Source organism: Castor canadensis, chromosome 10 (genome assembly GCF_047511655.1).
Source record: "Castor canadensis chromosome 10, mCasCan1.hap1v2, whole genome shotgun sequence".
Taxonomy (NCBI): Eukaryota; Metazoa; Chordata; class Mammalia; order Rodentia; family Castoridae; genus Castor; species Castor canadensis.
In genome coordinates this window covers 86134883-86160381 of record NC_133395.1, presented here as the reverse complement: position 1 = coordinate 86160381, position 25499 = coordinate 86134883, and the positions used below count along the sequence as shown (strand labels likewise).

The 25499-nt window shown below is 67.8% G+C and overlaps 11 non-coding genes across 11 annotated transcripts; all 11 read left to right on the top strand.

The window, feature by feature from the left end:
* The first annotated feature begins 2075 nt into the window (after positions 1-2075).
* On the top strand, positions 2076-2194 carry LOC141412361 (5S ribosomal RNA). The gene has a single exon (XR_012437200.1). It is a non-coding gene; the product is annotated as a 5S ribosomal RNA (ribosomal RNA).
* Positions 2195-4341: 2147 nt separating this feature from the next.
* On the top strand, positions 4342-4460 carry LOC141412350 (5S ribosomal RNA). Its single transcript, XR_012437189.1, has one exon. It is a non-coding gene; the product is annotated as a 5S ribosomal RNA (ribosomal RNA).
* Positions 4461-6605: 2145 nt separating this feature from the next.
* On the top strand, positions 6606-6724 carry LOC141412339 (5S ribosomal RNA). Its single transcript, XR_012437177.1, has one exon. It is a non-coding gene; the product is annotated as a 5S ribosomal RNA (ribosomal RNA).
* A 2148-nt stretch (positions 6725-8872) lies between these two features.
* On the top strand, positions 8873-8991 carry LOC141412327 (5S ribosomal RNA). Its single transcript, XR_012437165.1, has one exon. It is a non-coding gene; the product is annotated as a 5S ribosomal RNA (ribosomal RNA).
* Positions 8992-11138: 2147 nt separating this feature from the next.
* On the top strand, positions 11139-11257 carry LOC141412316 (5S ribosomal RNA). The gene has a single exon (XR_012437154.1). It is a non-coding gene; the product is annotated as a 5S ribosomal RNA (ribosomal RNA).
* Positions 11258-13420: 2163 nt separating this feature from the next.
* On the top strand, positions 13421-13539 carry LOC141412305 (5S ribosomal RNA). The gene has a single exon (XR_012437143.1). It is a non-coding gene; the product is annotated as a 5S ribosomal RNA (ribosomal RNA).
* A 2141-nt stretch (positions 13540-15680) lies between these two features.
* Positions 15681-15799, top strand: LOC141412294 (5S ribosomal RNA). Its single transcript, XR_012437132.1, has one exon. It is a non-coding gene; the product is annotated as a 5S ribosomal RNA (ribosomal RNA).
* A 2145-nt stretch (positions 15800-17944) lies between these two features.
* On the top strand, positions 17945-18063 carry LOC141412282 (5S ribosomal RNA). Its single transcript, XR_012437121.1, has one exon. It is a non-coding gene; the product is annotated as a 5S ribosomal RNA (ribosomal RNA).
* Positions 18064-20208: 2145 nt separating this feature from the next.
* LOC141412271 (5S ribosomal RNA) lies at positions 20209-20327 on the top strand. Its single transcript, XR_012437110.1, has one exon. It is a non-coding gene; the product is annotated as a 5S ribosomal RNA (ribosomal RNA).
* A 2145-nt stretch (positions 20328-22472) lies between these two features.
* On the top strand, positions 22473-22591 carry LOC141412260 (5S ribosomal RNA). The gene has a single exon (XR_012437099.1). It is a non-coding gene; the product is annotated as a 5S ribosomal RNA (ribosomal RNA).
* A 2145-nt stretch (positions 22592-24736) lies between these two features.
* On the top strand, positions 24737-24855 carry LOC141412249 (5S ribosomal RNA). The gene has a single exon (XR_012437088.1). It is a non-coding gene; the product is annotated as a 5S ribosomal RNA (ribosomal RNA).
* The last annotated feature ends 644 nt before the right edge of the window (positions 24856-25499 follow it).

The following is a 25499-nucleotide window of genomic DNA, read 5'->3' as shown; positions in this document are numbered from 1 at the left end:
CCACCCCCAGCACCACCACCACCACCACCACCACAACGACCCACCGTGACCACGACCCCGACCCCGTCCGGGCCACCCGCCAGACCCACGCACACCGAATCCTCACAGCTACGTCCCCGAATCCTCTCCCCTCCCCACACTCTCCTGGGGCGCGCGCCCGCGACACGGGTCACCAGCGAGGTTGGTCCCAGGCCACGTTGGGGACCGCTCCCCAACTGCCCTCCAGGCGGGCGGGGAGGGACGTGCGGAAGCCATGAGAAAGTGGGTCCTGCACCCCAGCGGGCCCCACAGCGGGACGCGCCACACCTGGGCTCGCCACAAGGTGGTGCACTGGGTCCAGGGCAAGACGCCAGGGGACAGAGAAGCAGGGAGCCTCAGTCGGGTGCTGCTCCACGTCGCGCTCCGTCGCTCAACCCAAGACAGGGCAGCCAGCGCGCGACCTCTACGTGGGATCCCGCCTCCCACGGCAGAGCCTGCGGTCACAGGGACAGAGGGCGCAGGCCGCCAGAGCTCCGGATGCCAGCGGCAGCTCCCCGTCCCGCTCAAAGGGAGGGAGGGCCGCCGCTGGCGCCCAGTCGCCTGTGCCACCCTCCGGGTCTCAAAGCACTCCTCAGTCAGCTCAAGGACCGGGGCCACCTGGCCTTCGGGGTCACATGGGCTTGGGCACGACGGAAGGGACCGCTTGCCCCCGTGGAACAGACATTCTCCCCGTGGACAACCTCAGGTGCCGGGACCCTCTGCTCTGCCTTGGAAAACCCACCTTCTGCAATGTATGCCCAACGCAATCAGGCCGAGCAGATTGACCCCCTCGGCCCGGCCCCAGTGTGTGATGGGGCTCTGTGCGTGAGGGCTTGCTCTTCCCCACCTACACCAGGCACGGCATCTAACACACACACACACACACACACACACCACGCAGAGACACCCAGACCACGCACGCACGCACGGGGACGCACCCTCCTCTCCCCCACCCCACACACGAGCAGCCGAAGGACAAGAGGGTATGGCTGGGGCCTGAGCGGGAACAAGCGAAGCCTTGGTTTGCGGCCCCTCGGCCAACTGCATCAGGATTTTTGTCTGGGCTCGGAGGCCAGAGGATCTCTGCCATTTGCTAGCAGGGCCAGGGATGGCAGGAGGGTGGGTACGGGGCTCAGCCAGGGCCAGTTCTGCTGGCACGATCCTGTAGCACGTGGCCGCGTAGCACGGGGCCGGGTCTGAAGGAGGCCAAGCAGGGGCACAAGACCCAGCAGCGGCACAGGGAAGAGGCCCAGGGCACCCAGGAGCAGACGAGACCCGGGAGTCGTGCGTGCTTGGCGTGGCCGCGGGCCCCGTGACGCCCGAGGACTCGAGTGCTCAGCCCCGTGTAGTGGCCGCGAAGGCCTGCCTGGGAGAAACGCCCCGGGAGGCCGGCAGGAACCCGGGATCGGAAGGGATGTGGAGGGGCCCCGGGTCGGAGGAGATGGCTTTGGCTGTGTTTGGTTTTGTTTCTTCTTCCCAAGATCCCGGGTGTGAAAGGGGCCAGAGGTGAAGTCCTGGGCTGGAAAGCCTCACGATTCAGCCCCGCAGCCCCAGGCCCTGAGTGTGGAGGAGGGCGGAGCGGGTCGGCGAAGGGCGCGGCTGCCGTTTTCCTGATGGGCTGGAGGGGCAGTGGCGCTTTCCGGACGAAGAGGACCGGAAGGGTCCCCGAGACCTCCGCTGGGAGCCACGCACCCACCCAAGGATACGGCTCCAGGAGGCGACGGAGGAGGGCGGCTGCTTGCCCTGGCCCGAGCTGTGCGTCCCCCGCCTTGGCCACAGCAGTGGACATTCCCAGAAGAACAAGCGCCCGAGAGCACTGAGAAATTTTCCCCCGAGAAAACTTGACCCTCGTCCTGGCAGCAGGACACCTCGGGAAGAAAGCCACCCAGCGGCCACCTGGGCGAGACCGGCTGCCCGAGCAGGCGCGCGGGGCCTCTGGCCGCTGGCCCCGGGCTGCCAGCCCCCACCCGGACTCCCAGCCGTGCCAGGAGAGCAGCGTGGAGACGCACGCCGGGGCCCTCGGCAGGCTCTTGGGGCTCCCGGAGGCGGCGGCTAGCGTCTACGGCCATACCACCCTGAACGCGCCCGATCTCGTCTGATCTCGGAAGCTAAGCAGGGTCGGGCCTGGTTAGTACTTGGATGGGAGACCGCCTGGGAATACCGGGTGCTGTAGGCTTTTGCTCCTCCCTCCCTCGCTGCTCCTTTTGTCTTCGGGGACTTCGCCACCACCCCCCCCACCACCACCACCACCCCCAGCACCACCACCACCACCACCACCACAACGACCCACCGTGACCACGACCCCGACCCCGTCCGGGCCACCCGCCAGACCCACGCACACCGAATCCTCACAGCTACGTCCCCGAATCCTCTCCCCTCCCCACACTCTCCTGGGGCGCGCGCCCGCGACACGGGTCACCAGCGAGGTTGGTCCCAGGCCACGTTGGGGACCGCTCCCCAACTGCCCTCCAGGCGGGCGGGGAGGGACGTGCGGAAGCCATGAGAAAGTGGGTCCTGCACCCCAGCGGGCCCCACAGCGGGACGCGCCACACCTGGGCTCGCCACAAGGTGGTGCACTGGGTCCAGGGCAAGACGCCAGGGGACAGAGAAGCAGGGAGCCTCAGTCGGGTGCTGCTCCACGTCGCGCTCCGTCGCTCAACCCAAGACAGGGCAGCCAGCGCGCGACCTCTACGTGGGATCCCGCCTCCCACGGCAGAGCCTGCGGTCACAGGGACAGAGGGCGCAGGCCGCCAGAGCTCCGGATGCCAGCGGCAGCTCCCCGTCCCGCTCAAAGGGAGGGAGGGCCGCCGCTGGCGCCCAGTCGCCTGTGCCACCCTCCGGGTCTCAAAGCACTCCTCAGTCAGCTCAAGGACCGGGGCCACCTGGCCTTCGGGGTCACATGGGCTTGGGCACGACGGAAGGGACCGCTTGCCCCCGTGGAACAGACATTCTCCCCGTGGACAACCTCAGGTGCCGGGACCCTCTGCTCCGCCTTGGAAAACCCACCTTCTGCAATGTATGCCCAACGCAATCAGGCCGAGCAGATTGACCCCCTCGGCCCGGCCCCAGTGTGTGATGGGGCTCTGTGCGTGAGGGCTTGCTCTTCCCCACCTACACCAGGCACGGCATCTAACACACACACACACACACACACACACACCACGCAGAGACACCCAGACCACGCACGCACGCACGGGGACGCACCCTCCTCTCCCCCACCCCACACACGAGCAGCCGAAGGACAAGAGGGTATGGCTGGGGCCTGAGCGGGAACAAGCGAAGCCTTGGTTTGCGGCCCCTCGGCCAACTGCATCAGGATTTTTGTCTGGGCTCGGAGGCCAGAGGATCTCTGCCATTTGCTAGCAGGGCCAGGGATGGCAGGAGGGTGGGTACGGGGCTCAGCCAGGGCCAGTTCTGCTGGCACGATCCTGTAGCACGTGGCCGCGTAGCACGGGGCCGGGTCTGAAGGAGGCCAAGCAGGGGCACAAGACCCAGCAGCGGCACAGGGAAGAGGCCCAGGGCACCCAGGAGCAGACGAGACCCGGGAGTCGTGCGTGCTTGGCGTGGCCGCGGGCCCCGTGACGCCCGAGGACTCGAGTGCTCAGCCCCGTGTAGTGGCCGCGAAGGCCTGCCTGGGAGAAACGCCCCGGGAGGCCGGCAGGAACCCGGGATCGGAAGGGATGTGGAGGGGCCCCGGGTCGGAGGAGATGGCTTTGGCTGTGTTTGGTTTTGTTTCTTCTTCCCAAGATCCCGGGTGTGAAAGGGGCCAGAGGTGAAGTCCTGGGCTGGAAAGCCTCACGATTCAGCCCCGCAGCCCCAGGCCCTGAGTGTGGAGGAGGGCGGAGCGGGTCGGCGAAGGGCGCGGCTGCCGTTTTCCTGATGGGCTGGAGGGGCAGTGGCGCTTTCCGGACGAAGAGGACCGGAAGGGTCCCCGAGACCTCCGCTGGGAGCCACGCACCCACCCAAGGATACGGCTCCAGGAGGCGACGGAGGAGGGCGGCTGCTTGCCCTGGCCCGAGCTGTGCGTCCCCCGCCTTGGCCACAGCAGTGGACATTCCCAGAAGAACAAGCGCCCGAGAGCACTGAGAAATTTTCCCCCGAGAAAACTTGACCCTCGTCCTGGCAGCAGGACACCTCGGGAAGAAAGCCACCCAGCGGCCACCTGGGCGAGACCGGCTGCCCGAGCAGGCGCGCGGGGCCTCTGGCCGCTGGCCCCGGGCTGCCAGCCCCCACCCGGACTCCCAGCCGTGCCAGGAGAGCAGCGTGGAGACGCACGCTGGGGCCCTCGGCAGGCTCTTGGGGCTCCCGGAGGCGGCGGCTAGCGTCTACGGCCATACCACCCTGAACGCGCCCGATCTCGTCTGATCTCGGAAGCTAAGCAGGGTCGGGCCTGGTTAGTACTTGGATGGGAGACCGCCTGGGAATACCGGGTGCTGTAGGCTTTTGCTCCTCCCTCCCTCGCTGCTCCTTTTGTCTTCGGGGACTTCGCCACCACCCCCCCCACCACCACCACCACCCCCAGCACCACCACCACCACCACCACCACAACGACCCACCGTGACCACGACCCCGACCCCGTCCGGGCCACCCGCCAGACCCACGCACACCGAATCCTCACAGCTACGTCCCCGAATCCTCTCCCCTCCCCACACTCTCCTGGGGAGCGCGCCCGCGACACGGGTCACCAGCGAGGTTGGTCCCAGGCCACGTTGGGGACCGCTCCCCAACTGCCCTCCAGGCGGGCGGGGAGGGACGTGCGGAAGCCATGAGAAAGTGGGTCCTGCACCCCAGCGGGCCCCACAGCGGGATGCGCCACACCTGGGCTCGCCACAAGGTGGTGCACTGGGTCCAGGGCAAGACGCCAGGGGACAGAGAAGCAGGGAGCCTCAGTCGGGTGCTGCTCCACGTCGCGCTCCGTCGCTCAACCCAAGACAGGGCAGCCAGCGCGCGACCTCTACGTGGGATCCCGCCTCCCACGGCAGAGCCTGCGGTCACAGGGACAGAGGGCGCAGGCCGCCAGAGCTCCGGATGCCAGCGGCAGCTCCCCGTCCCGCTCAAAGGTTGGGAGGGCCGCCGCTGGCGCCCAGGCGCCTGTGCCACCCTCCGGGTCTCAAAGCACTCCTCAGTCAGCTCAAGGACCGGGGCCACCTGGCCTTCGGGGTCACATGGGCTTGGGCACGACGGAAGGGACCGCTTGCCCCCGTGGAACAGACATTCTCCCCGTGGACAACCTCAGGTGCCGGGACCCTCTGCTCCGCCTTGGAAAACCCACCTTCTGCAATGTATGCCCAACGCAATCAGGCCGAGCAGATTGACCCCCTCGGCCCGGCCCCAGTGTGTGATGGGGCTCTGTGCGTGAGGGCTTGCTCTTCCCCACCTACACCAGGCACGGCATCTAACACACACACACACACACACACACACCACGCAGAGACACCCAGACCACGCACGCACGCACGGGGACGCACCCTCCTCTCCCCCACCCCACACACGAGCAGCCGAAGGACAAGAGGGTATGGCTGGGGCCTGAGCGGGAACAAGCGAAGCCTTGGTTTGCGGCCCCTCGGCCAACTGCATCAGGATTTTTGTCTGGGCTCGGAGGCCAGAGGATCTCTGCCATTTGCTAGCAGGGCCAGGGATGGCAGGAGGGTGGGTACGGGGCTCAGCCAGGGCCAGTTCTGCTGGCACGATCCTGTAGCACGTGGCCGCGTAGCACGGGGCCGGGTCTGAAGGAGGCCAAGCAGGGGCACAAGACCCAGCAGCGGCACAGGGAAGAGGCCCAGGGCACCCAGGAGCAGACGAGACCCGGGAGTCGTGCGTGCTTGGCGTGGCCGCGGGCCCCGTGACGCCCGAGGACTCGAGTGCTCAGCCCCGTGTAGTGGCCGCGAAGGCCTGCCTGGGAGAAACGCCCCGGGAGGCCGGCAGGAACCCGGGATCGGAAGGGATGTGGAGGGGCCCCGGGTCGGAGGAGATGGCTTTGGCTGTGTTTGGTTTTGTTTCTTCTTCCCAAGATCCCGGGTGTGAAAGGGGCCAGAGGTGAAGTCCTGGGCTGGAAAGCCTCACGATTCAGCCCCGCAGCCCCAGGCCCTGAGTGTGGAGGAGGGCGGAGCGGGTCGGCGAAGGGCGCGGCTGCCGTTTTCCTGATGGGCTGGAGGGGCAGTGGCGCTTTCCGGACGAAGAGGACCGGAAGGGTCCCCGAGACCTCCGCTGGGAGCCACGCACCCACCCAAGGATACGGCTCCAGGAGGCGACGGAGGAGGGCGGCTGCTTGCCCTGGCCCGAGCTGTGCGTCCCCCGCCTTGGCCACAGCAGTGGACATTCCCAGAAGAACAAGCGCCCGAGAGCACTGAGAAATTTTCCCCCGAGAAAACTTGACCCTCGTCCTGGCAGCAGGACACCTCGGGAAGAAAGCCACCCAGCGGCCACCTGGGCGAGACCGGCTGCCCGAGCAGGCGCGCGGGGCCTCTGGCCGCTGGCCCCGGGCTGCCAGCCCCCACCCGGACTCCCAGCCGTGCCAGGAGAGCAGCGTGGAGACGCACGCCGGGGCCCTCGGCAGGCTCTTGGGGCTCCCGGAGGCGGCGGCTAGCGTCTACGGCCATACCACCCTGAACGCGCCCGATCTCGTCTGATCTCGGAAGCTAAGCAGGGTCGGGCCTGGTTAGTACTTGGATGGGAGACCGCCTGGGAATACCGGGTGCTGTAGGCTTTTGCTCCTCCCTCCCTCGCTGCTCCTTTTGTCTTCGGGGACTTCGCCACCACCCCCCCCACCACCACCACCACCCCCAGCACCACCACCACCACCACCACCACCACAACGACCCACCGTGACCACGACCCCGACCCCGTCCGGGCCACCCGCCAGACCCACGCACACCGAATCCTCACAGCTACGTCCCCGAATCCTCTCCCCTCCCCACACTCTCCTGGGGCGCGCGCCCGCGACACGGGTCACCAGCGAGGTTGGTCCCAGGCCACGTTGGGGACCGCTCCCCAACTGCCCTCCAGGCGGGCGGGGAGGGACGTGCGGAAGCCATGAGAAAGTGGGTCCTGCACCCCAGCGGGCCCCACAGCGGGACGCGCCACACCTGGGCTCGCCACAAGGTGGTGCACTGGGTCCAGGGCAAGACGCCAGGGGACAGAGAAGCAGGGAGCCTCAGTCGGGTGCTGCTCCACGTCGCGCTCCGTCGCTCAACCCAAGACAGGGCAGCCAGCGCGCGACCTCTACGTGGGATCCCGCCTCCCACGGCAGAGCCTGCGGTCACAGGGACAGAGGGCGCAGGCCGCCAGAGCTCCGGATGCCAGCGGCAGCTCCCCGTCCCGCTCAAAGGGAGGGAGGGCCGCCGCTGGCGCCCAGTCGCCTGTGCCACCCTCCGGGTCTCAAAGCACTCCTCAGTCAGCTCAAGGACCGGGGCCACCTGGCCTTCGGGGTCACATGGGCTTGGGCACGACGGAAGGGACCGCTTGCCCCCGTGGAACAGACATTCTCCCCGTGGACAACCTCAGGTGCCGGGACCCTCTGCTCCGCCTTGGAAAACCCACCTTCTGCAATGTATGCCCAACGCAATCAGGCCGAGCAGATTGACCCCCTCGGCCCGGCCCCAGTGTGTGATGGGGCTCTGTGCGTGAGGGCTTGCTCTTCCCCACCTACACCAGGCACGGCATCTAACACACACACACACACACACACACACCACGCAGAGACACCCAGACCACGCACGCACGCACGGGGACGCACCCTCCTCTCCCCCACCCCACACACGAGCAGCCGAAGGACAAGAGGGTATGGCTGGGGCCTGAGCGGGAACAAGCGAAGCCTTGGTTTGCGGCCCCTCGGCCAACTGCATCAGGATTTTTGTCTGGGCTCGGAGGCCAGAGGATCTCTGCCATTTGCTAGCAGGGCCAGGGATGGCAGGAGGGTGGGTACGGGGCTCAGCCAGGGCCAGTTCTGCTGGCACGATCCTGTAGCACGTGGCCGCGTAGCACGGGGCCGGGTCTGAAGGAGGCCAAGCAGGGGCACAAGACCCAGCAGCGGCACAGGGAAGAGGCCCAGGGCACCCAGGAGCAGACGAGACCCGGGAGTCGTGCGTGCTTGGCGTGGCCGCGGGCCCCGTGACGCCCGAGGACTCGAGTGCTCAGCCCCGTGTAGTGGCCGCGAAGGCCTGCCTGGGAGAAACGCCCCGGGAGGCCGGCAGGAACCCGGGATCGGAAGGGATGTGGAGGGGCCCCGGGTCGGAGGAGATGGCTTTGGCTGTGTTTGGTTTTGTTTCTTCTTCCCAAGATCCCGGGTGTGAAAGGGGCCAGAGGTGAAGTCCTGGGCTGGAAAGCCTCACGATTCAGCCCCGCAGCCCCAGGCCCTGAGTGTGGAGGAGGGCGGAGCGGGTCGGCGAAGGGCGCGGCTGCCGTTTTCCTGATGGGCTGGAGGGGCAGTGGCGCTTTCCAGACGAAGAGGACCGGAAGGGTCCCCGAGACCTCCGCTGGGAGCCACGCACCCACCCAAGGATACGGCTCCAGGAGGCGACGGAGGAGGGCGGCTGCTTGCCCTGGCCCGAGCTGTGCGTCCCCCGCCTTGGCCACAGCAGTGGACATTCCCAGAAGAACAAGCGCCCGAGAGCACTGAGAAATTTTCCCCCGAGAAAACTTGACCCTCGTCCTGGCAGCAGGACACCTCGGGAAGAAAGCCACCCAGCGGCCACCTGGGCGAGACCGGCTGCCCGAGCAGGCGCGCGGGGCCTCTGGGCGCTGGCCCCGGGCTGCCAGCCCCCACCCGGACTCCCAGCCGTGCCAGGAGAGCAGCGTGGAGACGCACGCCGGGTACCTCGGCAGGCTCTTGGGGCTCCCGGAGGCGGCGGCTAGCGTCTACGGCCATACCACCCTGAACGCGCCCGATCTCGTCTGATCTCGGAAGCTAAGCAGGGTCGGGCCTGGTTAGTACTTGGATGGGAGACCGCCTGGGAATACCGGGTGCTGTAGGCTTTTGCTCCTCCCTCCCTCGCTGCTCCTTTTGTCTTCGGGGACTTCGCCACCACCCCCCCCACCACCACCACCACCCCCAGCACCACCACCACCACCACCACCACAACGACCCACCGTGACCACGACCCCGACCCCGTCCGGGCCACCCGCCAGACCCACGCACACCGAATCCTCACAGCTACGTCCCCGAATCCTCTCCCCTCCCCACACTCTCCTGGGGCGCGCGCCCGCGACACGGGTCACCAGCGAGGTTGGTCCCAGGCCACGTTGGGGACCGCTCCCCAACTGCCCTCCAGGCGGGCGGGGAGGGACGTGCGGAAGCCATGAGAAAGTGGGTCCTGCACCCCAGCGGGCCCCACAGCGGGACGCGCCACACCTGGGCTCGCCACAAGGTGGTGCACTGGGTCCAGGGCAAGACGCCAGGGGACAGAGAAGCAGGGAGCCTCAGTCGGGTGCTGCTCCACGTCGCGCTCCGTCGCTCAACCCAAGACAGGGCAGCCAGCGCGCGACCTCTACGTGGGATCCCGCCTCCCACGGCAGAGCCTGCGGTCACAGGGACAGAGGGCGCAGGCCGCCAGAGCTCCGGATGCCAGCGGCAGCTCCCCGTCCCGCTCAAAGGGAGGGAGGGCCGCCGCTGGCGCCCAGTCGCCTGTGCCACCCTCCGGGTCTCAAAGCACTCCTCAGTCAGCTCAAGGACCGGGGCCACCTGGCCTTCGGGGTCACATGGGCTTGGGCACTACGGAAGGGACCGCTTGCCCCCGTGGAACAGACATTCTCCCCGTGGACAACCTCAGGTGCCGGGACCCTCTGCTCCGCCTTGGAAAACCCACCTTCTGCAATGTATGCCCAACGCAATCAGGCCGAGCAGATTGACCCCCTCGGCCCGGCCCCAGTGTGTGATGGGGCTCTGTGCGTGAGGGCTTGCTCTTCCCCACCTACACCAGGCACGGCATCTAACACACACACACACACACACACACACACCACGCAGAGACACCCAGACCACGCACGCACGCACGGGGACGCACCCTCCTCTCCCCCACCCCACACACGAGCAGCCAAAGGACAAGAGGGTATGGCTGGGGCCTGAGCGGGAACAAGCGAAGCCTTGGTTTGCGGCCCCTCGGCCAACTGCATCAGGATTTTTGTCTGGGCTCGGAGGCCAGAGGATCTCTGCCATTTGCTAGCAGGGCCAGGGATGGCAGGAGGGTGGGTACGGGGCTCAGCCAGGGCCAGTTCTGCTGGCACGATCCTGTAGCACGTGGCCGCGTAGCACGGGGCCGGGTCTGAAGGAGGCCAAGCAGGGGCACAAGACCCAGCAGCGGCACAGGGAAGAGGCCCAGGGCACCCAGGAGCAGACGAGACCCGGGAGTCGTGCGTGCTTGGCGTGGCCGCGGGCCCCGTGACGCCCGAGGACTCGAGTGCTCAGCCCCGTGTAGTGGCCGCGAAGGCCTGCCTGGGAGAAACGCCCCGGGAGGCCGGCAGGAACCCGGGATCGGAAGGGATGTGGAGGGGCCCCGGGTCGGAGGAGATGGCTTTGGCTGTGTTTGGTTTTGTTTCTTCTTCCCAAGATCCCGGGTGTGAAAGGGGCCAGAGGTGAAGTCCTGGGCTGGAAAGCCTCACGATTCAGCCCCGCAGCCCCAGGCCCTGAGTGTGGAGGAGGGCGGAGCGGGTCGGCGAAGGGCGCGGCTGCCGTTTTCCTGATGGGCTGGAGGGGCAGTGGCGCTTTCCGGACGAAGAGGACCGGAAGGGTCCCCGAGACCTCCGCTGGGAGCCACGCACCCACCCAAGGATACGGCTCCAGGAGGCGACGGAGGAGGGCGGCTGCTTGCCCTGGCCCGAGCTGTGCGTCCCCCGCCTTGGCCACAGCAGTGGACATTCCCAGAAGAACAAGCGCCCGAGAGCACTGAGAAATTTTCCCCCGAGAAAACTTGACCCTCGTCCTGGCAGCAGGACACCTCGGGAAGAAAGCCACCCAGCGGCCACCTGGGCGAGACCGGCTGCCCGAGCAGGCGCGCGGGGCCTCTGGCCGCTGGCCCCGGGCTGCCAGCCCCCACCCGGACTCCCAGCCGTGCCAGGAGAGCAGCGTGGAGACGCACGCCGGGGCCCTCGGCAGGCTCTTGGGGCTCCCGGAGGCGGCGGCTAGCGTCTACGGCCATACCACCCTGAACGCGCCCGATCTCGTCTGATCTCGGAAGCTAAGCAGGGTCGGGCCTGGTTAGTACTTGGATGGGAGACCGCCTGGGAATACCGGGTGCTGTAGGCTTTTGCTCCTCCCTCCCTCGCTGCTCCTTTTGTCTTCGGGGACTTCGCCACCACCCCCCCCACCACCACCACCACCCCCAGCACCACCACCACCACCACCACCACAACGACCCACCGTGACCACGACCCCGACCCCGTCCGGGCCACCCGCCAGACCCACGCACACCGAATCCTCACAGCTACGTCCCCGAATCCTCTCCCCTCCCCACACTCTCCTGGGGCGCGCGCCCGCGACACGGGTCACCAGCGAGGTTGGTCCCAGGCCACGTTGGGGACCGCTCCCCAACTGCCCTCCAGGCGGGCGGGGAGGGACGTGTGGAAGCCATGAGAAAGTGGGTCCTGCACCCCAGCGGGCCCCACAGCGGGACGCGCCACACCTGGGCTCGCCACAAGGTGGTGCACTGGGTCCAGGGCAAGACGCCAGGGGACAGAGAAGCAGGGAGCCTCAGTCGGGTGCTGCTCCACGTCGCGCTCCGTCGCTCAACCCAAGACAGGGCAGCCAGCGCGCGACCTCTACGTGGGATCCCGCCTCCCACGGCAGAGCCTGCGGTCACAGGGACAGAGGGCGCAGGCCGCCAGAGCTCCGGATGCCAGCGGCAGCTCCCCGTCCCGCTCAAAGGGAGGGAGGGCCGCCGCTGGCGCCCAGTCGCCTGTGCCACCCTCCGGGTCTCAAAGCACTCCTCAGTCAGCTCAAGGACCGGGGCCACCTGGCCTTCGGGGTCACATGGGCTTGGGCACGACGGAAGGGACCGCTTGCCCCCGTGGAACAGACATTCTCCCCGTGGACAACCTCAGGTGCCGGGACCCTCTGCTCCGCCTTGGAAAACCCACCTTCTGCAATGTATGCCCAACGCAATCAGGCCGAGCAGATTGACCCCCTCGGCCCGGCCCCAGTGTGTGATGGGGCTCTGTGCGTGAGGGCTTGCTCTTCCCCACCTACACCAGGCACGGCATCTAACACACACACACACACACACACACACACACACACACACACACACCACGCAGAGACACCCAGACCACGCACGCACGCACGGGGACGCACCCTCCTCTCCCCCACCCCACACACGAGCAGCCGAAGGACAAGAGGGTATGGCTGGGGCCTGAGCGGGAACAAGCGAAGCCTTGGTTTGCGGCCCCTCGGCCAACTGCATCAGGATTTTTGTCTGGGCTCGGAGGCCAGAGGATCTCTGCCATTTGCTAGCAGGGCCAGGGATGGCAGGAGGGTGGGTACGGGGCTCAGCCAGGGCCAGTTCTGCTGGCACGATCCTGTAGCACGTGGCCGCGTAGCACGGGGCCGGGTCTGAAGGAGGCCAAGCAGGGGCACAAGACCCAGCAGCGGCACAGGGAAGAGGCCCAGGGCACCCAGGAGCAGACGAGACCCGGGAGTCGTGCGTGCTTGGCGTGGCCGCGGGCCCCGTGACGCCCGAGGACTCGAGTGCTCAGCCCCGTGTAGTGGCCGCGAAGGCCTGCCTGGGAGAAACGCCCCGGGAGGCCGGCAGGAACCCGGGATCGGAAGGGATGTGGAGGGGCCCCGGGTCGGAGGAGATGGCTTTGGCTGTGTTTGGTTTTGTTTCTTCTTCCCAAGATCCCGGGTGTGAAAGGGGCCAGAGGTGAAGTCCTGGGCTGGAAAGCCTCACGATTCAGCCCCGCAGCCCCAGGCCCTGAGTGTGGAGGAGGGCGGAGCGGGTCGGCGAAGGGCGCGGCTGCCGTTTTCCTGATGGGCTGGAGGGGCAGTGGCGCTTTCCGGACGAAGAGGACCGGAAGGGTCCCCGAGACCTCCGCTGGGAGCCACGCACCCACCCAAGGATACGGCTCCAGGAGGCGACGGAGGAGGGCGGCTGCTTGCCCTGGCCCGAGCTGTGCGTCCCCCGCCTTGGCCACAGCAGTGGACATTCCCAGAAGAACAAGCGCCCGAGAGCACTGAGAAATTTTCCCCCGAGAAAACTTGACCCTCGTCCTGGCAGCAGGACACCTCGGGAAGAAAGCCACCCAGCGGCCACCTGGGCGAGACCGGCTGCCCGAGCAGGCGCGCGGGGCCTCTGGCCGCTGGCCCCGGGCTGCCAGCCCCCACCCGGACTCCCAGCCGTGCCAGGAGAGCAGCGTGGAGACGCACGCCGGGGCCCTCGGCAGGCTCTTGGGGCTCCCGGAGGCGGCGGCTAGCGTCTACGGCCATACCACCCTGAACGCGCCCGATCTCGTCTGATCTCGGAAGCTAAGCAGGGTCGGGCCTGGTTAGTACTTGGATGGGAGACCGCCTGGGAATACCGGGTGCTGTAGGCTTTTGCTCCTCCCTCCCTCGCTGCTCCTTTTGTCTTCGGGGACTTCGCCACCACCCCCCCCCCACCACCACCACCCCCAGCACCACCACCACCACCACCACAACGACCCACCGTGACCACGACCCCGACCCCGTCCGGGCCACCCGCCAGACCCACGCACACCGAATCCTCACAGCTACGTCCCCGAATCCTCTCCCCTCCCCACACTCTCCTGGGGCGCGCGCCCGCGACACGGGTCACCAGCGAGGTTGGTCCCAGGCCACGTTGGGGACCGCTCCCCAACTGCCCTCCAGGCGGGCGGGGAGGGACGTGCGGAAGCCATGAGAAAGTGGGTCCTGCACCCCAGCGGGCCCCACAGCGGGACGCGCCACACCTGGGCTCGCCACAAGGTGGTGCACTGGGTCCAGGGCAAGACGCCAGGGGACAGAGAAGCAGGGAGCCTCAGTCGGGTGCTGCTCCACGTCGCCCTCCGTCGCTCAACCCAAGACAGGGCAGCCAGCGCGCGACCTCTACGTGGGATCCCGCCTCCCACGGCAGAGCCTGCGGTCACAGGGACAGAGGGCGCAGGCCGCCAGAGCTCCGGATGCCAGCGGCAGCTCCCCGTCCCGCTCAAAGGGAGGGAGGGCCGCCGCTGGCGCCCAGTCGCCTGTGCCACCCTCCGGGTCTCAAAGCACTCCTCAGTCAGCTCAAGGACCGGGGCCACCTGGCCTTCGGGGTCACATGGGCTTGGGCACGACGGAAGGGACCGCTTGCCCCCGTGGAACAGACATTCTCCCCGTGGACAACCTCAGGTGCCGGGACCCTCTGCTCCGCCTTGGAAAACCCACCTTCTGCAATGTATGCCCAACGCAATCAGGCCGAGCAGATTGACCCCCTCGGCCCGGCCCCAGTGTGTGATGGGGCTCTGTGCGTGAGGGCTTGCTCTTCCCCACCTACACCAGGCACGGCATCTAACACACACACACACACACACACACACCACGCAGAGACACCCAGACCACGCACGCACGCACGGGGACGCACCCTCCTCTCCCCCACCCCACACACGAGCAGCCGAAGGACAAGAGGGTATGGCTGGGGCCTGAGCGGGAACAAGCGAAGCCTTGGTTTGCGGCCCCTCGGCCAACTGCATCAGGATTTTTGTCTGGGCTCGGAGGCCAGAGGATCTCTGCCATTTGCTAGCAGGGCCAGGGATGGCAGGAGGGTGGGTACGGGGCTCAGCCAGGGCCAGTTCTGCTGGCACGATCCTGTAGCACGTGGCCGCGTAGCACGGGGCCGGGTCTGAAGGAGGCCAAGCAGGGGCACAAGACCCAGCAGCGGCACAGGGAAGAGGCCCAGGGCACCCAGGAGCAGACGAGACCCGGGAGTCGTGCGTGCTTGGCGTGGCCGCGGGCCCCGTGACGCCCGAGGACTCGAGTGCTCAGCCCCGTGTAGTGGCCGCGAAGGCCTGCCTGGGAGAAACGCCCCGGGAGGCCGGCAGGAACCCGGGATCGGAAGGGATGTGGAGGGGCCCCGGGTCGGAGGAGATGGCTTTGGCTGTGTTTGGTTTTGTTTCTTCTTCCCAAGATCCCGGGTGTGAAAGGGGCCAGAGGTGAAGTCCTGGGCTGGAAAGCCTCACGATTCAGCCCCGCAGCCCCAGGCCCTGAGTGTGGAGGAGGGCGGAGCGGGTCGGCGAAGGGCGCGGCTGCCGTTTTCCTGATGGGCTGGAGGGGCAGTGGCGCTTTCCGGACGAAGAGGACCGGAAGGGTCCCCGAGACCTCCGCTGGGAGCCACGCACCCACCCAAGGATACGGCTCCAGGAGGCGACGGAGGAGGGCGGCTGCTTGCCCTGGCCCGAGCTGTGCGTCCCCCGCCTTGGCCACAGCAGTGGACATTCCCAGAAGAACAAGCGCCCGAGAGCACTGAGAAATTTTCCCCCGAGAAAACTTGACCCTCGTCCTGGCAGCAGGACACCTCGGGAAGAAAGCCACCCAGCGGCCACCTGGGCGAGACCGGCTGCCCGAGCAGGCGCGCGGGGCCTCTGGCCGCTGGCCCCGGGCTGCCAGCCCCCACCCGGACTCCCAGCCGTGCCAGGAGAGCAGCGTGGAGACGCACGCCGGGGCCCTCGGCAGGCTCTTGGGGCTCCCGGAGGCGGCGGCTAGCGTCTACGGCCATACCACCCTGAACGCGCCCGATCTCGTCTGATCTCGGAAGCTAAGCAGGGTCGGGCCTGGTTAGTACTTGGATGGGAGACCGCCTGGGAATACCGGGTGCTGTAGGCTTTTGCTCCTCCCTCCCTCGCTGCTCCTTTTGTCTTCGGGGACTTCGCCAACACCCCCCCCACCACCACCACCACCCCCAGCACCACCACCACCACCACCACCACAACGACCCACCGTGACCACGACCCCGACCCCGTCCGGGCCACCCGCCAGACCCACGCACACCGAATCCTCACAGCTACGTCCCCGAATCCTCTCCCCTCCCCACACTCTCCTGGGGCGCACGCCCGCGACACGGGTCACCAGCGAGGTTGGTCCCAGGCCACGTTGGGGACCGCTCCCCAACTGCCCTCCAGGCGGGCGGGGAGGGACGTGCGGAAGCCATGAGAAAGTGGGTCCTGCACCCCAGCGGGCCCCACAGCGGGACGCGCCACACCTGGGCTCGCCACAAGGTGGTGCACTGGGTCCAGGGCAAGACGCCAGGGGACAGAGAAGCAGGGAGCCTCAGTCGGGTGCTGCTCCACGTCGCGCTCCGTCGCTCAACCCAAGACAGGGCAGCCAGCGCGCGACCTCTACGTGGGATCCCGCCTCCCACGGCAGAGCCTGCGGTCACAGGGACAGAGGGCGCAGGCCGCCAGAGCTCCGGATGCCAGCGGCAGCTCCCCGTCCCGCTCAAAGGGAGGGAGGGCCGCCGCTGGCGCCCAGTCGCCTGTGCCACCCTCCGGGTCTCAAAGCACTCCTCAGTCAGCTCAAGGACCGGGGCCACCTGGCCTTCGGGGTCACATGGGCTTGGGCACGACGGAAGGGACCGCTTGCCCCCGTGGAACAGACATTCTCCCCGTGGACAACCTCAGGTGCCGGGACCCTCTGCTCCGCCTTGGAAAACCCACCTTCTGCAATGTATGCCCAACGCAATCAGGCCGAGCAGATTGACCCCCTCGGCCCGGCCCCAGTGTGTGATGGGGCTCTGTGCGTGAGGGCTTGCTCTTCCCCACCTACACCAGGCACGGCATCTAACACACACACACACACACACACACACCACGCAGAGACACCCAGACCACGCACGCACGCACGGGGACGCACCCTCCTCTCCCCCACCCCACACACGAGCAGCCGAAGGACAAGAGGGTATGGCTGGGGCCTGAGCGGGAACAAGCGAAGCCTTGGTTTGCGGCCCCTCGGCCAACTGCATCAGGATTTTTGTCTGGGCTCGGAGGCCAGAGGATCTCTGCCATTTGCTAGCAGGGCCAGGGATGGCAGGAGGGTGGGTACGGGGCTCAGCCAGGGCCAGTTCTGCTGGCACGATCCTGTAGCACGTGTCCGCGTAGCACGGGGCCGGGTCTGAAGGAGGCCAAGCAGGGGCACAAGACCCAGCAGCGGCACAGGGAAGAGGCCCAGGGCACCCAGGAGCAGACGAGACCCGGGAGTCGTGCGTGCTTGGCGTGGCCGCGGGCCCCGTGACGCCCGAGGACTCGAGTGCTCAGCCCCGTGTAGTGGCCGCGAAGGCCTGCCTGGGAGAAACGCCCCAGGAGGCCGGCAGGAACCCGGGATCGGAAGGGATGTGGAGGGGCCCCGGGTCGGAGGAGATGGCTTTGGCTGTGTTTGGTTTTGTTTCTTCTTCCCAAGATCCCGGGTGTGAAAGGGGCCAGAGGTGAAGTCCTGGGCTGGAAAGCCTCACGATTCAGCCCCGCAGCCCCAGGCCCTGAGTGTGGAGGAGGGCGGAGCGGGTCGGCGAAGGGCGCGGCTGCCGTTTTCCTGATGGGCTGGAGGGGCAGTGGCGCTTTCCGGACGAAGAGGACCGGAAGGGTCCCCGAGACCTCCGCTGGGAGCCACGCACCCACCCAAGGATACGGCTCCAGGAGGCGACGGAGGAGGGCGGCTGCTTGCCCTGGCCCGAGCTGTGCGTCCCCCGCCTTGGCCACAGCAGTGGACATTCCCAGAAGAACAAGCGCCCGAGAGCACTGAGAAATTTTCCCCCGAGAAAACTTGACCCTCGTCCTGGCAGCAGGACACCTCGGGAAGAAAGTCACCCAGCGGCCACCTGGGCGAGACCGGCTGCCCGAGCAGGCGCGCGGGGCCTCTGGCCGCTGGCCCCGGGCTGCCAGCCCCCACCCGGACTCCCAGCCGTGCCAGGAGAGCAGCGTGGAGACGCACGCCGGGGCCCTCGGCAGGCTCTTGGGGCTCCCAGAGGCGGCGGCTAGCGTCTACGGCCATACCACCCTGAACGCGCCCGATCTCGTCTGATCTCGGAAGCTAAGCAGGGTCGGGCCTGGTTAGTACTTGGATGGGAGACCGCCTGGGAATACCGGGTGCTGTAGGCTTTTGCTCCTCCCTCCCTCGCTGTTCCTTTTGTCTTCGGGGACTTCGCCACCACCCCCCCCACCACCACCACCACCCCCAGCACCACCACCACCACCACCACCACAACGACCCACCGTGACCACGACCCCGACCCCGTCCGGGCCACCCGCCAGACCCACGCACACCGAATCCTCACAGCTACGTCCCCGAATCCTCTCCCCTCCCCACACTCTCCTGGGGCGCGCGCCCGCGACACGGGTCACCAGCGAGGTTGGTCCCAGGCCACGTTGGGGACCGCTCCCCAACTGCCCTCCAGGCGGGCGGGGAGGGACGTGCGGAAGCCATGAGAAAGTGGGTCCTGCACCCCAGCGGGCCCCACAGCGGGACGCGCCACACCTGGGCTCGCCACAAGGTGGTGCACTGGGTCCAGGGCAAGACGCCAGGGGACAGAGAAGCAGGGAGCCTCAGTCGGGTGCTGCTCCACGTCGCGCTCCGTCGCTCAACCCAAGACAGGGCAGCCAGCGCGCGACCTCTACGTGGGATCCCGCCTCCCACGGCAGAGCCTGCGGTCACAGGGACAGAGGGCGCAGGCCGCCAGAGCTCCGGATGCCAGCGGCAGCTCCCCGTCCCGCTCAAAGGGAGGGAGGGCCGCCGCTGGCGCCCAGTCGCCTGTGCCACCCTCCGGGTCTCAAAGCACTCCTCAGTCAGCTCAAGGACCGGGGCCACCTGGCCTTCGGGGTCACATGGGCTTGGGCACGACGGAAGGGACCGCTTGCCCCCGTGGAACAGACATTCTCCCCGTGGACAACCTCAGGTGCCGGGACCCTCTGCTCCGCCTTGGAAAACCCACCTTCTGCAATGTATGCCCAACGCAATCAGGCCGAGCAGATTGACCCCCTCGGCCCGGCCCCAGTGTGTGATGGGGCTCTGTGCGTGAGGGCTTGCTCTTCCCCACCTACACCAGGCACGGCATCTAACACACACACACACACACACACACACCACGCAGAGACACCCAGACCACGCACGCATGCACGGGGACGCACCCTCCTCTCCCCCACCCCACACACGAGCAGCCGAAGGACAAGAGGGTATGGCTGGGGCCTGAGCGGGAACAAGCGAAGCCTTGGTTTGCGGCCCCTCGGCCAACTGCATCAGGATTTTTGTCTGGGCTCGGAGGCCAGAGGATCTCTGCCATTTGCTAGCAGGGCCAGGGATGGCAGGAGGGTGGGTACGGGGCTCAGCCAGGGCCAGTTCTGCTGGCACGATCCTGTAGCACGTGGCCGCGTAGCACGGGGCCGGGTCTGAAGGAGGCCAAGCAGGGGCACAAGACCCAGCAGCGGCACAGGGAAGAGGCCCAGGGCACCCAGGAGCAGACGAGACCCGGGAGTCGTGCGTGCTTGGCGTGGCCGCGGGCCCCGTGACGCCCGAGGACTCGAGTGCTCAGCCCCGTGTAGTGGCCGCGAAGGCCTGCCTGGGAGAAACGCCCCGGGAGGCCGGCAGGAACCCGGGATCGGAAGGGATGTGGAGGGGCCCCGGGTCGGAGGAGATGGCTTTGGCTGTGTTTGGTTTTGTTTCTTCTTCCCAAGATCCCGGGTGTGAAAGGGGCCAGAGGTGAAGTCCTGGGCTGGAAAGCCTCACGATTCAGCCCCGCAGCCCCAGGCCCTGAGTGTGGAGGAGGGCGGAGCGGGTCGGCGAAGGGCGCGGCTGCCGTTTTCCTGATGGGCTGGAGGGGCAGTGGCGCTTTCCGGACGAAGAGGACCGGAAGGGTCCCCGAGACCTCCGCTGGGAGCCACGCACCCACCCAAGGATACGGCTCCAGGAGGCGACGGAGGAGGGCGGCTGCTTGCCCTGGCCCGAGCTGTGCGTCCCCCGCCTTGGCCACAGCAGTGGACATTCCCAGAAGAACAAGCGCCCGAGAGCACTGAGAAATTTTCCCCCGAGAAAACTTGACCCTCGTCCTGGCAGCAGGACACCTCGGGAAGAAAGTCACCCAGCGGCCACCTGGGCGAGACCGGCTGCCCGAGCAGGCGCGCGGGGCCTCTGGCCGCTGGCCCCGGGCTGCCAGCCCCCACCCGGACTCCCAGCCGTGCCAGGAGAGCAGCGTGGAGACGCACGCCGGGGCCCTCGGCAGGCTCTTGGGGCTCCCAGAGGCGGCGGCTAGCGTCTACGGCCATACCACCCTGAACGCGCCCGATCTCGTCTGATCTCGGAAGCTAAGCAGGGTCGGGCCTGGTTAGTACTTGGATGGGAGACCGCCTGGGAATACCGGGTGCTGTAGGCTTTTGCTCCTCCCTCCCTCGCTGTTCCTTTTGTCTTCGGGGACTTCGCCACCACCCCCCCCACCACCACCACCACCCCCAGCACCACCACCACCACCACCACCACAACGACCCACCGTGACCACGACCCCGACCCCGTCCGGGCCACCCGCCAGACCCACGCACACCGAATCCTCACAGCTACGTCCCCGAATCCTCTCCCCTCCCCACACTCTCCTGGGGCGCGCGCCCGCGACACGGGTCACCAGCGAGGTTGGTCCCAGGCCACGTTGGGGACCGCTCCCCAACTGCCCTCCAGGCGGGCGGGGAGGGACGTGCGGAAGCCATGAGAAAGTGGGTCCTGCACCCCAGCGGGCCCCACAGCGGGACGCGCCACACCTGGGCTCGCCACAAGGTGGTGCACTGGGTCCAGGGCAAGACGCCAGGGGACAGAGAAGCAGGGAGCCTCAGTCGGGTGCTGCTCCACGTCGCGCTCCGTCGCTCAACCCAAGACAGGGCAGCCAGCGCGCGACCTCTACGTGGGATCCCGCCTCCCACGGCAGAGCCTGCGGTCACAGGGACAGAGGGCGCAGGCCGCCAGAGCTCCGGATGCCAGCGGCAGCTCCCCGTCCCGCTCAAAGGGAGGGAGGGCCGCCGCTGGCGCCCAGTCGCCTGTGCCACCCTCCGGGTCTCAAAGCACTCCTCAGTCAGCTCAAGGACCGGGGCCACCTGGCCTTCGGGGTCACATGGGCTTGGGCACGACGGAAGGGACCGCTTGCCCCCGTGGAACAGACATTCTCCCCGTGGACAACCTCAGGTGCCGGGACCCTCTGCTCCGCCTTGGAAAACCCACCTTCTGCAATGTATGCCCAACGCAATCAGGCCGAGCAGATTGACCCCCTCGGCCCGGCCCCAGTGTGTGATGGGGCTCTGTGCGTGAGGGCTTGCTCTTCCCCACCTACACCAGGCACGGCATCTAACACACACACACACACACACACACACCACGCAGAGACACCCAGACCACGCACGCACGCACGGGGACGCACCCTCCTCTCCCCCACCCCACACACGAGCAGCCGAAGGACAAGAGGGTATGGCTGGGGCCTGAGCGGGAACAAGCGAAGCCTTGGTTTGCGGCCCCTCGGCCAACTGCATCAGGATTTTTGTCTGGGCTCGGAGGCCAGAGGATCTCTGCCATTTGCTAGCAGGGCCAGGGATGGCAGGAGGGTGGGTACGGGGCTCAGCCAGGGCCAGTTCTGCTGGCACGATCCTGTAGCACGTGGCCGCGTAGCACGGGGCCGGGTCTGAAGGAGGCCAAGCAGGGGCACAAGACCCAGCAGCGGCACAGGGAAGAGGCCCAGGGCACCCAGGAGCAGACGAGACCCGGGAGTCGTGCGTGCTTGGCGTGGCCGCGGGCCCCGTGACGCCCGAGGACTCGAGTGCTCAGCCCCGTGTAGTGGCCGCGAAGGCCTGCCTGGGAGAAACGCCCCGGGAGGCCGGCAGGAACCCGGGATCGGAAGGGATGTGGAGGGGCCCCGGGTCGGAGGAGATGGCTTTGGCTGTGTTTGGTTTTGTTTCTTCTTCCCAAGATCCCGGGTGTGAAAGGGGCCAGAGGTGAAGTCCTGGGCTGGAAAGCCTCACGATTCAGCCCCGCAGCCCCAGGCCCTGAGTGTGGAGGAGGGCGGAGCGGGTCGGCGAAGGGCGCGGCTGCCGTTTTCCTGATGGGCTGGAGGGGCAGTGGCGCTTTCCGGACGAAGAGGACCTGAAGGGTCCCCGAGACCTCCGCTGGGAGCCACGCACCCACCCAAGGATACGGCTCCAGGAGGCGACGGAGGAGGGCGGCTGCTTGCCCTGGCCCGAGCTGTGCGTCCCCCGCCTTGGCCACAGCAGTGGACATTCCCAGAAGAACAAGCGCCCGAGAGCACTGAGAAATTTTCCCCCGAGAAAACTTGACCCTCGTCCTGGCAGCAGGACACCTCGGGAAGAAAGCCACCCAGCGGCCACCTGGGCGAGACCGGCTGCCCGAGCAGGCGCGCGGGGCCTCTGGCCGCTGGCCCCGGGCTGCCAGCCCCCACCCGGACTCCCAGCCGTGCCAGGAGAGCAGCGTGGAGACGCACGCCGGGGCCCTCGGCAGGCTCTTGGGGCTCCCGGAGGCGGCGGCTAGCGTCTACGGCCATACCACCCTGAACGCGCCCGATCTCGTCTGATCTCGGAAGCTAAGCAGGGTCGGGCCTGGTTAGTACTTGGATGGGAGACCGCCTGGGAATACCGGGTGCTGTAGGCTTTTGCTCCTCCCTCCCTCGCTGCTCCTTTTGTCTTCGGGGACTTCGCCACCACCACCCCCACCACCACCACCACCCCCAGCACCACCACCACCACCACCACCACAACGACCCACCGTGACCACGACCCCGACCCCGTCCGGGCCACCCGCCAGACCCACGCACACCGAATCCTCACAGCTACGTCCCCGAATCCTCTCCCCTCCCCACACTCTCCTGGGGCGCGCGCCCGCGACACGGGTCACCAGCGAGGTTGGTCCCAGGCCACGTTGGGGACCGCTCCCCAACTGCCCTCCAGGCGGGCGGGGAGGGACGTGCGGAAGCCATGAGAAAGTGGGTCCTGCACCCCAGCGGGCCCCACAGCGGGACGCGCCACACCTGGGCTCGCCACAAGGTGGTGCACTGGGTCCAGGGCAAGACGCCAGGGGACAGAGAAGCAGGGAGCCTCAGTCGGGTGCTGCTCCACGTCGCGCTCCGTCGCTCAACCCAAGACAGGGCAGCCAGCGCGCGACCTCTATGTGGGATCCCGCCTCCCACGGCAGAGCCTGCGGTCACAGGGACAGAGGGCGCAGGCCGCCAGAGCTCCGGATGCCAGCGGCAGCTCCCCGTCCCGCTCAAAGGGAGGGAGGGCCGCCGCTGGCGCCCAGTCGCCTGTGCCACCCTCCGGGTCTCAAAGCACTCCTCAGTCAGCTCAAGGACCGGGGCCACCTGGCCTTCGGGGTCACATGGGCTTGGGCACGACGGAAGGGACCGCTTGCCCCCGTGGAACAGACATTCTCCCCGTGGACAACCTCAGGTGCCGGGACCCTCTGCTCCGCCTTGGAAAACCCACCTTCTGCAATGTATGCCCAACGCAATCAGGCCGAGCAGATTGACCCCCTCGGCCCGGCCCCAGTGTGTGATGGGGCTCTGTGCGTGAGGGCTTGCTCTTCCCCACCTACACCAGGCACGGCATCTAACACACACACACACACACACACACACCACGCAGAGACACCCAGACCACGCACGCACGCACGGGGACGCACCCTCCTCTCCCCCACCCCACACACGAGCAGCCGAAGGACAAGAGGGTATGGCTGGGGCCTGAGCGGGAACAAGCGAAGCCTTGGTTTGCGGCCCCTCGGCCAACTGCATCAGGATTTTTGTCTGGGCTCGGAGGCCAGAGGATCTCTGCCATTTGCTAGCAGGGCCAGGGATGGCAGGAGGGTGGGTACGGGGCTCAGCCAGGGCCAGTTCTGCTGGCACGATCCTGTAGCACGTGGCCGCGTAGCACGGGGCCGGGTCTGAAGGAGGCCAAGCAGGGGCACAAGACCCAGCAGCGGCACAGGGAAGAGGCCCAGGGCACCCAGGAGCAGACGAGACCCGGGAGTCGTGCGTGCTTGGCGTGGCCGCGGGCCCCGTGACGCCCGAGGACTCGAGTGCTCAGCCCCGTGTAGTGGCCGCGAAGGCCTGCCTGGGAGAAACGCCCCGGGAGGCCGGCAGGAACCCGGGATCGGAAGGGATGTGGAGGGGCCCCGGGTCGGAGGAGATGGCTTTGGCTGTGTTTGGTTTTGTTTCTTCTTCCCAAGATCCCGGGTGTGAAAGGGGCCAGAGGTGAAGTCCTGGGCTGGAAAGCCTCACGATTCAGCCCCGCAGCCCCAGGCCCTGAGTGTGGAGGAGGGCGGAGCGGGTCGGCGAAGGGCGCGGCTGCCGTTTTCCTGATGGGCTGGAGGGGCAGTGGCGCTTTCCGGACGAAGAGGACCGGAAGGGTCCCCGAGACCTCCGCTGGGAGCCACGCACCCACCCAAGGATACGGCTCCAGGAGGCGACGGAGGAGGGCGGCTGCTTGCCCTGGCCCGAGCTGTGCGTCCCCCGCCTTGGCCACAGCAGTGGACATTCCCAGAAGAACAAGCGCCCGAGAGCACTGAGAAATTTTCCCCCGAGAAAACTTGACCCTCGTCCTGGCAGCAGGACACCTCGGGAAGAAAGCCACCCAGCGGCCACCTGGGCGAGACCGGCTGCCCGAGCAGGCGCGCGGGGCCTCTGGCCGCTGGCCCCGGGCTGCCAGCCCCCACCCGGACTCCCAGCCGTGCCAGGAGAGCAGCGTGGAGACGCACGCCGGGGCCCTCGGCAGGCTCTTGGGGCTCCCGGAGGCGGCGGCTAGCGTCTACGGCCATACCACCCTGAACGCGCCCGATCTCGTCTGATCTCGGAAGCTAAGCAGGGTCGGGCCTGGTTAGTACTTGGATGGGAGACCGCCTGGGAATACCGGGTGCTGTAGGCTTTTGCTCCTCCCTCCCTCGCTGCTCCTTTTGTCTTCGGGGACTTCGCCACCACCCCCCCCACCACCACCACCACCCCCAGCACCACCACCACCACCACCACCACAACGACCCACCGTGACCACGACCCCGACCCCGTCCGGGCCACCCGCCAGACCCACGCACACCGAATCCTCACAGCTACGTCCCCGAATCCTCTCCCCTCCCCACACTCTCCTGGGGCGCGCGCCCGCGACACGGGTCACCAGCGAGGTTGGTCCCAGGCCACGTTGGGGACCGCTCCCCAACTGCCCTCCAGGCGGGCGGGGAGGGACGTGCGGAAGCCATGAGAAAGTGGGTCCTGCACCCCAGCGGGCCCCACAGCGGGACGCGCCACACCTGGGCTCGCCACAAGGTGGTGCACTGGGTCCAGGGCAAGACGCCAGGGGACAGAGAAGCAGGGAGCCTCAGTCGGGTGCTGCTCCACGTCGCGCTCCGTCGCTCAACCCAAGACAGGGCAGCCAGCGCGCGACCTCTACGTGGGATCCCGCCTCCCACGGCAGAGCCTGCGGTCACAGGGACAGAGGGCGCAGGCCGCCAGAGCTCCGGATGCCAGCGGCAGCTCCCCGTCCCGCTCAAAGGGAGGGAGGGCCGCCGCTGGCGCCCA